Below are 9,729 nucleotides of genomic sequence, written 5' to 3'. Positions count from 1 at the left end.
ATTTGAGATATGGTTCTTAATCATTAAGACTTATCATAAAACACAATAAAAGTTACTCTCCCTTCTTCTTAGAATGGAGAAACTTTTATCTTTTTGCTTATTTGATTCTTCTTAACCGTTCTGCCATTTATTGAAACCTTTCAACCAAATCAAAATTACACTTATCTTATATTTATAATCATATTTACTAAACTTTAGAAAATCATGACGAATACCTTATCTCTCTTTGTGGTGAACTTGACTAGCACACAACAAAGTGTACCTGGTCCATAGCCCTTCACCTAACTCTTTGTCAAGGAATCAGTCTAATTTCCAAATATGAAGGTTTTTCATTCATCACACAATGCAGGTTGCGTGATTCCGAGTTTCTGTCCAATTGAAACTTGGGAGATGAGAAACTCTCCTTATTTGGTAAATTTTCGACGTTTCCACAAACAACATAATTAAGAATCAAATCCATTATTGCTAATAGTAGAAATATTCAAACATCAATTTTTCATACATGCCATTTTCAAGGATAAATAAATAAGACAAAATCAAATTTTATTTTATTGCAGAAAAACGTTGTCCTTACAATGCAATTCAAGTGAAAAACTATGCTAGTACATATTTCTTAGCAATATACCCTAACTCTAAAGTAGAAGCTCAGAAATCCGATCCTTGAATCCATGCGATTGAAATCCATTTCTTCATGATCAGATTCAGCATGCTTCTTCCTTAAGCTTACTTTCTTTTCTTTGATCCTTCAAAACATCAAAATGTAATCTTATCAAATCATTTATCAAGAATCAAAATAGGAAGTTATAGGGTTATTTAATGGATTTTACCTGAAGTAGAGCCATACGTCTTGACTCTCCCATCTCTTAGATCTCTCAAATAAATAGGGCAACTTCGTCTCCAATGCCCCTTCTCTTGGCAATAAAAGCAAATTGATTCTTTTGGAACAACACATGACACTACTTCAGACCTTGCCTGTCTCTTATGGTCAAGCCTTTTTACCATGGCATGCCTTTCATAGCCATTGCCTATTTCCATGGAGGTTCGGAAGGCAGATCTACCAATCAGCTTCGCTTCTCCAATGCGCCAAATCATTGCTGATTCAGCAACAACAAGCAAATAGGTGAGATCGATGAGTGTCATGTCATGCTTTCATCATATAGTACTCTCTTACGAACTCACTATATGATTCAGGAAGCAAATTAAGATCCCAGTCTATAGCCAGCTCCTTTGAGATGACAACACCCAACATACCCAACCTGTCAATATGTGACCTCATCTCTAAGACGTGTGCACACACAGACTTTCCATCTTCGTGCTTACTTGCCAATAGGGCTTAAGTGAGATTTAACTTTTCAAGCCTTTGATCACGTGGGTTAGGGAGAACAATAGGAGGAGGTGGAGGAAGTGAAGCATGACCTCGAGTACCTCGATCGTATCATGGAATGCCATCTTCATTTGGAAAGCATGTTCCATGGAATTTGGGAAGACCATTGTAAGATTCAGACATCTACAAAAAAACGGGAGAAAATTCAAGATACTTGATAAGAATCCTTGATGTAACACCCAAATGAAACATCAAAGAGGGATGTCGTAATCTAGTTGCAAAATATTTGAAGGTAGATGAATGACGATTCACCAGTTTCGACCATGAAAAGAAAAAATGAGGTTTATGTTTTAAATGAATTGAAACTCATAGATAATTTGAGATTCATTGAACTTTTCAATGGCATGTTTAATCTCGATTATGCCCTTCAAGTTTGCGACTGGGATGCCGAGGATCACAAACAAGGTGTGAATAACCATGTGAATGAACACGGTGCACTCAATTCTACTATCACCTACTCAATGTGCCGGTTAGCCACACACGCTACATTGATCTATGATAAACATCGAGCCACCCTTCACTACCGATGTCAAACCCAAATTAGTTTGTCGGTTAACCACGCACTTTCCACTAACCTTTGACAAGGGTACGAAGTATAATTCCATAGATTAGCATACAATTTCAAATTTTGCCTAACGTAACTATGATTTGGGAATTTGTAAAAGCATTTAGTTACTTCATTATAATTATAATGGAAGTTTTCGTTCTATCCTACCCATTCGACGAACAACCCTCCACCAGTCAAGAGTGCGGTGGGTAAGAGTGGATACCCATTCAATCGACATTTTATAGGCAATTTCCTTAAACACCCCTTATAGACCAGCTTCGTGAATGAGGCCTACCATGGGTAAGACTGTCTGTTTACTCATACATATATATAATATAGAATTTTAATGTTATATACATTATAGGGTGTATTTTACACTCTTAAAATACTTGGTTGTTTAATTTTAATAAATTATACTTTTAATTTAATTAAATGTAAACCAAAACTTTATGATTTTCTTAAATCACTTTTAATTATACACCTTAATTAATTAATAAAACCATAAGGGTGTAATTTGAACTTTTCAAAATACTAGGGTTTTAGAATTTAACATTTCAAAATTAAACTTTTAATCAACTTTTAAATTCCAAAACATGAGGGCAAGTTTTGAAACTTTTTAAAATATCTTTTAGATTAAATTTTAAAAATAATTAATTATCATATAAATGATATTTATCCCAAAGTTTAACATAATTTATTTTCTTAGAAGATAATTCAAATCAATTCATAAAAAAATTAATATTTATCTTATAAATCAAATAATTATCTTAAATTGACAATTATCCATTTATTTAATTGGGATAACAATTACCATAACAGAGAAATCTAATTTTAATTTGAAAAAATAATTTATGGCAATTATCCTAGACAAACTAAGGCAGAAAATTCAAAATCCAGCAAACAATTGTGCTCAAGTCATGAGCATTGTGCTCATGGCGTGAGCCTGGTCAAAGTCCAAAAAACAACTTCTTTTTCAGCTTTAAAAATTTAACCTTTGCATCAAATACATTAGAAAACACCCTATGCTCTGATACTACTAATGGGTTTTGAGCACTACATCATTTGTATGGTGTACATGCAAACCCTAATAACATTTGGATCTAGTTTGTCTAATAAACATGCAATTGAATGTCTAAAGTTATAAAACCTAGATCTAGCATATAATAAATCATATTAACATAAAATAGGGTTTAGATCTAACCTTTGATTGTTATATAGCAATAACAATCTAATCCTTCTTGTAATTGGCTTCAGAAAACTTGGTGGCTCAAGTGTTTCACCTCTAATGGAGTCACAAACACCACTAAGCAACTAGATGAAGAAGAAAGAGAATGAGAACTCCAAAAACGTCCAGAAACCCTCTCAAAAGGATAGTCACGTTTTCGGATCTCAAGGGGCCTTTAAATAGGTAGGCAATTAGGGTTATCTAACAAGGACACCCTAATTTGACTGCTTAAGCCCTAAGCAGCCCATTGATCCCTTATGGAACATTCCTTGGAATAAAATCATATGGGCTTCCCATAGATTTCGTCCAACATAGATTCCAAGGTGATCCATAGCCCAATTGCAATTATCTTATAATTACAATTCCAATCCCCTAAGTTTAATTAATCTCTTTTAGCTACAAAATTAATTCTTAATTAATTCTTGACTAATATTAATTAAACATTATGATTTCTCCTTTAATATATTATTCTTATAATATATTAATAAAGCATAATTAAACCTTTCTCTTCTTAATTTATCCTACTAGTTGCTATGGTGAAGGCAACCCAAAAGGACCATGCTCATAATCGGGTCAAGTACATACTAAAATAGTTATGGACTTAGACACTAATCCAATAATAAAATGTGGAGGAATCCTCGAAATAGTGTTGTCACCTTGTTGAAAATCCTTAGGCTAGGTCCCTTATAATAGATGCTTTAGGGACGTAAAGTGAGGATAACGGGAACGAGTAATCGGGCTTGTTTGATTTGATGAAATTAATAAACTTATTATTATGGGTTGAAAACCCTATGTGCTCACCAGACTCCCAAGCCTGACCTATTCACTTTCTTGTATTACAAGTAGTGGCACAAGAGCATCACGGATGACTTGACGAGAGATTATGGATTATAGGCTAATAAATATAAATAAATGTTGTAAGGCCTATGTTGTTCTATTTATGCTTTTGATATGTATCGAATATGACATCCCGAGGTTTTAATGAAATACATTTATTCGGAAATGCTTTGATAAATCTTTATCATATTTATCTTCTGGGAACAAATTCAGCAATATTTTTCTTTAAAAGGTTACTATGATTTTCAAACAAAGCATAAACAAATCGGTCTTTTTTGCCGTGAAAATGGGGATGTCACAGTTGGTATTAGATCATTAATTTAAGCGAACTAGGAACTCGTAGGATTTCTAGACTTAAAGTTAGAATGCTAAGTGATGATTGTGAGATGTGTGTCTACTATATTTTAGATTCGAGCACTAGCTTGTTTTAGGAAGTATGCCTAATATTCTTTATGTGCTAAATGCTTTATGCCTTATATGTTCTTAATTGTTTGGATCTATGGTCTATTGCTGACCGGATCTGGAAAACAGGATTCTAAGTGTTCGAGTACGATATTAGAACTAACATGTAACGTTTCTGAGTGATAAGGATACTTAAAACTTCTATTACAAATAAATATCTAAATTCACCTTATTTGGTGTATAGATCTAAATGGAAGGAACCCAAAGTGGAAACGCGAATGGAAATAGAAATCAACGACCTTAACCCCAAGTGATTAAGCAAGTGCCTGTAGTAGCAACTACATCAGAGCCAATCATAATGGTCAGGGTACAAGCGATGATCCAGATGATATTAGATAGTTAAATGGATGAGACTAGGAGATTACTAAAAAATATGGACAAACCTATGATGTGTGTCGATCAATCAGAACTGAATTATGGGCAATCAGAGGGGGTAACTACAGCAGGATCGTTGGTCAAGATGATCCGTCGGTGAACAACCAAGACAATGGAGTAGAGAGAAACGGGTGCAAGTACAAAGATTTTCTAACTTACAAGCCATCGACTTTCACTGGAAAGGAAGTGTTGGATTAGGTGTCTAAGCCCATAACTATAATTGGTATGTACTTGAACCGAGAGTAGCATAGTCTATTTCGCGTTACGTTCACCAAGACAATTTGATAGGATAGATATTTGAGTCAGAGGTTATTTTTGATATATTGATATATTATAAGAATAATAAATTAATTGAAGAATAATATTATTTAATTAATATTGGTCAAGAATTAATTTGGAATTCATTTAGTGATCAAAAGAGATTAATAAATTAAAGGGACTGATTATGTAAATCAGCGATACTTATAGTTTGGGCTAATGATCTATGTTGATTATGGTGGACTAAATCTTTTGTGGAGTCCATGAAGATTTAGTCCACAGGGCTTATCATATGGATTATTAGATTAAAGGCCCAAGGAAGTGGATTAGGGTTTACAAGTTGAAACTCTAGGAATTCCAAACTATATATTGAACCCCTAAGCTTGCAAAATTGGCCACTAGTACTCGGAGGTTAAAACCCTTGCCGATTTTGTATGCTTCATAACCTCTCTCTCATTATCCTCGCCTTGTTCATGGTGTTTGTGACTTGTTTGAGGCATTACAGTGTGACATCCCCATTTTCACGGCCAGAAAAGACCGATTTTGTTTATGCTTTATAAAAATCAGAGTACTTCATTTTATAAAAAGGTTGCGGAATTTGTTCCCAGAAAAACACGATAAATACGTTATTAAAACATTTTCGAAGAAACGTATTTTTATTCATTTAAAACGTTTGGGATGTCATCGTTAATACAGAAACATAAGCATAAACAGAACTTACATGTATTTACACTAGTGATCTACATCTCTTTAAATCTCTCAGTGTAAAGTGACTTCGTATCAACACCTGTGATATAAATAAACTGAGTGGGTCAGGTTGGGAAACCTGGTGAGTACATAGGGTTTTCAACCCACAATAATATAATTATTATGTTCAATCAAAGAATCAAACCAATTACCCATCCCCATTATCTTTTTTTTTACTCTTTAAGGATTTATCCTAAGAGTCATCTATTCTTCATTCGTTTATTCCGAAGTCCCTTACTTCCAGGGTTCTAGGACTGGCACTAAATCCATAGCTGCCAATGTTCGTTCATAAAGCACTAATTCCATAGCTGCTATAGTCTATTCATCGGGTACTAAATCCATAGCTACCAGTCTTTATCTAATAGGTACTAAGTCCATAGCTACCAATGTTCAACAGGTACTAAATCCATAGCTACCAACGTCTAACAGGTACTAAGTCCATAGCTACCGGTGTTTGTCCCATAAGCACTAAGTCTATAGCTGCCAATGTATCATCTTCTATCTCTCATCATTCATCTACCCATCTCATACCCAACATATTCGTATATATAAAATACTTATACAGCTTAAATTCTTTAAAACATGTATAAAACGTTCATCCAGCATAGACAACAAGTATTCAGATAATATGCACACATAGCACGTAGTTTATATAAAATACTTCATATCTATGTGTAAGATGAAAGGGACTATGCACTCACAACACGTAAATTATATAATAAATACTTCATATCTATGTGTAAGATGAAAGGGACCATGCACTCACCTGAGAAGGTGGTGACTCGGTACTCGGACAGCGCTTCGTTTACTTTAAAATAATTTCTTTCGACGAAACCTAGTATTATCACCAATAGATTTTAGTCTATTATTCGCCGAGACTAATTAATAGTCTAGCTATTATTACTATTATATAAGCGTTAAAAAAATACTTATATAACCCATAATAATAGCCCAAGTATTTATTATATGTTCTTAATAACGTTAATATAATTAAATAAAAACTATATTAAAAATAGCGTAGGCGTAGCTCACTTACAACGGGTTTTATAGAAAACCAGGCTTTGCTTGGAGCAGCGTTTCCGAGCCGAAAAGCTCTTCTTCTCGGAGCCGTCGAGCACTCCGGGGCTTCCGCCTCGTGCTAGGGAGGTTCCCTAGGCTTTTCGGGGGATTTCGGGGCTAGAGAGAGGTTCTAGAGAGAGAGTAAAGAGAAGAAAGAATGGGAAAGGTGTGAAGAAAATGAGGGTGGGAGAGGTGGTATTTATAGGGTGAAAATGGCTGAACTTGGTGCCACATGTCACCATCTAGTGGCAAGACTTGGGGAGAAAGCAATGGCCAAGATTGTGCCACATCACCCATTTTCGCATAGCACACTTCCGACTTCTAAAATCCGTAACTTTCACATACGACCTCTGTTTTTGACGTTCTTTATATCCACGCGTAGGTAAAAATAATATCTACAACTTTCATTTTGACTCCGTCGGCTAATTCTTGACCGATCTTAAATTTAACAGTACGAGGCGTTTAGACTGTTAAATGACAGCGAAGAATTCGTAACTCCTTCATACCGACTCCGTTTTCGTCTGTATTTTTACCGTTGAGTTCCTATTAATGAGATCTTGAACTCTCATTTAGGTCACGTAAGCCAAAAACCGCTCGAACTAAAATTCGAGTTTCGGGTCGTGCACTGCTAAGCCGAATCTTAGAAAAATCATAACTTCCTCATACGAAGTCAGATTTGGGTGTTCTTTTTATCGACGCTCTTAGTTTAACATATTCTACGACTTTGGTTTAGATTGCTAAGGATAAATCTCGCTCTATCGTAAATTCACTATTTACGCTTCCCGGTGCCGTGCCGGTTTTGCCGTAAAACTTCGACGGGCCATAACTTCTTCGTTATAACTCGGATTTCGGCGTTCTTTATATGTACGGAAACCTTGTGACATGTTCTACAATTTGGTTAAGATTATTTATTCTAAATAATCTTTTGTCGAAAAGTCATTTTCAACCCATATTGCCTCTAAATTGACTAGCCCGGATCTGCGGGCGTTACATTACAGTTAAGCTGCTAAGCTCTTGAAAGGCCAACAAGTAAAAGCTACAAATAAGAGATATTCTTCTAACTAGTTTTTTTATGATTCGTATATCTAAATAGCATGCTAATTAGGCTTCATGGTTTGGAAAATTGTTTATTACATGTATAACTAGAGAAAACTTAGATCCAAAGCATTAGGGTTGTATGTGCACCATATGAGTGTTATAGTACATAATACCCAAGAGTGGTATCACAACCATGTGTGTTTTCTGTTATATAGCTGCAATTATATTGTTTTCAAAGTTGAAAATTTATGATTTTTGATGTCTGACTGTTGGACTCGATGAGTCCCATGAGTAGACTCAACGAGTTGACTCATATGACCATGAACTCGATGAGTCCATAGCCTGACCCGACGAGTTAGATCATCATATGGCAGTTTTTTTTTTTTTGAGTTTTTGGCTTGTTTTGGATTAGGATCATTACCACAAACTGTTTTGGCTCATAAAATTTGATTTTACTGATATGGTAATGATTGTCCCCATCCAATAACACAACGATTGCCAAATTTTAAGATAATTACTCATTTTTGTAAAACTCTAATTATTTGTAGAATTTGAATCATCTTTCTATTAGGTCAAATAAGCAATAGATAAAATTATATGATTATTTTTCTAGTTTAAAATTTGAAATAAATTAGATTGAATAGCTTCATAACTTGCCCACAAGTTACGGAACTTAGAAAATCTCCTTTTATGACTAAAGAGAGTTACAAAACTTGCCATCAATTTTGCAACTCAAAAGTTGTTTTTAAGGAGTTACAAAAACTTGTCATCAAGTTTGGGATCCAAAAGTTACAAAACTTGCCCTCAAGTTTTGGAACATAAAAAGTATCTTGTATGAAACATTAACTATAGTAATTGAAAGGTTTAAAAAGGTGCAACTCTTGGATTGATAACTTAACAATTAATTAAATAGTTTTTAATTTTGAATTTAATAACCTTGATGTTTTTGAATAGTTCAATTACACTCTTATGAATTTTATTAAGTTAATTAAATGTTTATTTAAGAAAGTATTATTAAATCCAAAATCACATGGTTAATTAAATGTTTATTAAGTTAATTAAATGTGATTTTGGATTTATAACCTTGATGTTTTTGAATAGTTCAATTACACTCTTATGGATTTTATTAAGTTAATTAAATGTTTATTTAAGAAAGTATTATTAAATCCAAAATCACATGGTTTAAGTTTAATTAAATTAAGAGTGTGATTTATTAATAGATTAAACCACATTGGCAGATTCAACAATTCATGAATATTTTGAGAAAATCAAAAAGATAATCGATTTGCTTGAAGGTCTTGGTTGAAAAGATGAACGACAGGAGTGTTATTTTCCATGCCCTAAATGGCTTTCCCATTAAATATGACAGTGGTGTTGGTGTTATTCGTTTCTACAAGCCGCTTCCTACTTTCTCTGACATGAGATCTATGTTATTGGTTGAGGAAACAAGGATACATAACCCCCATATCACTGTTTGTCACATGATAACAACAAATTTGTACCATCTCTTCTTCATGTCGACACCCCATCCTTGCTGTCAACTCATGGGGGTGGGGGCGGACTTATCGTGGGAACTCTAGTCATTGTGGAGGATTTTAAATCAATTCTCACGACCGACGGCAAGCTGAAACATTGGACGTTGCTCACTAATCTTGAAGCACCCAATATGGGTAGTTCTACATTCCACCGCTGGCCTCTGATTGTTAATCATGGAATTCATCTAGCCAAACATTATAGACGTGGACTAATTCCTCTTGTTCCTCCATCAAACTCCTAATAGCAGCCCATTTTAGGGCA

This window comes from Lactuca saligna, chromosome 4 (assembly GCF_052625555.1).
Source record: "Lactuca saligna cultivar CGN05327 chromosome 4, ASM5262555v1, whole genome shotgun sequence".
Lineage (NCBI taxonomy): Eukaryota > Viridiplantae > Streptophyta > Magnoliopsida > Asterales > Asteraceae > Lactuca > Lactuca saligna.
The sequence above is the reverse complement of the archived record's forward strand: the minus strand, read 5'-3'. Positions refer to the sequence as shown.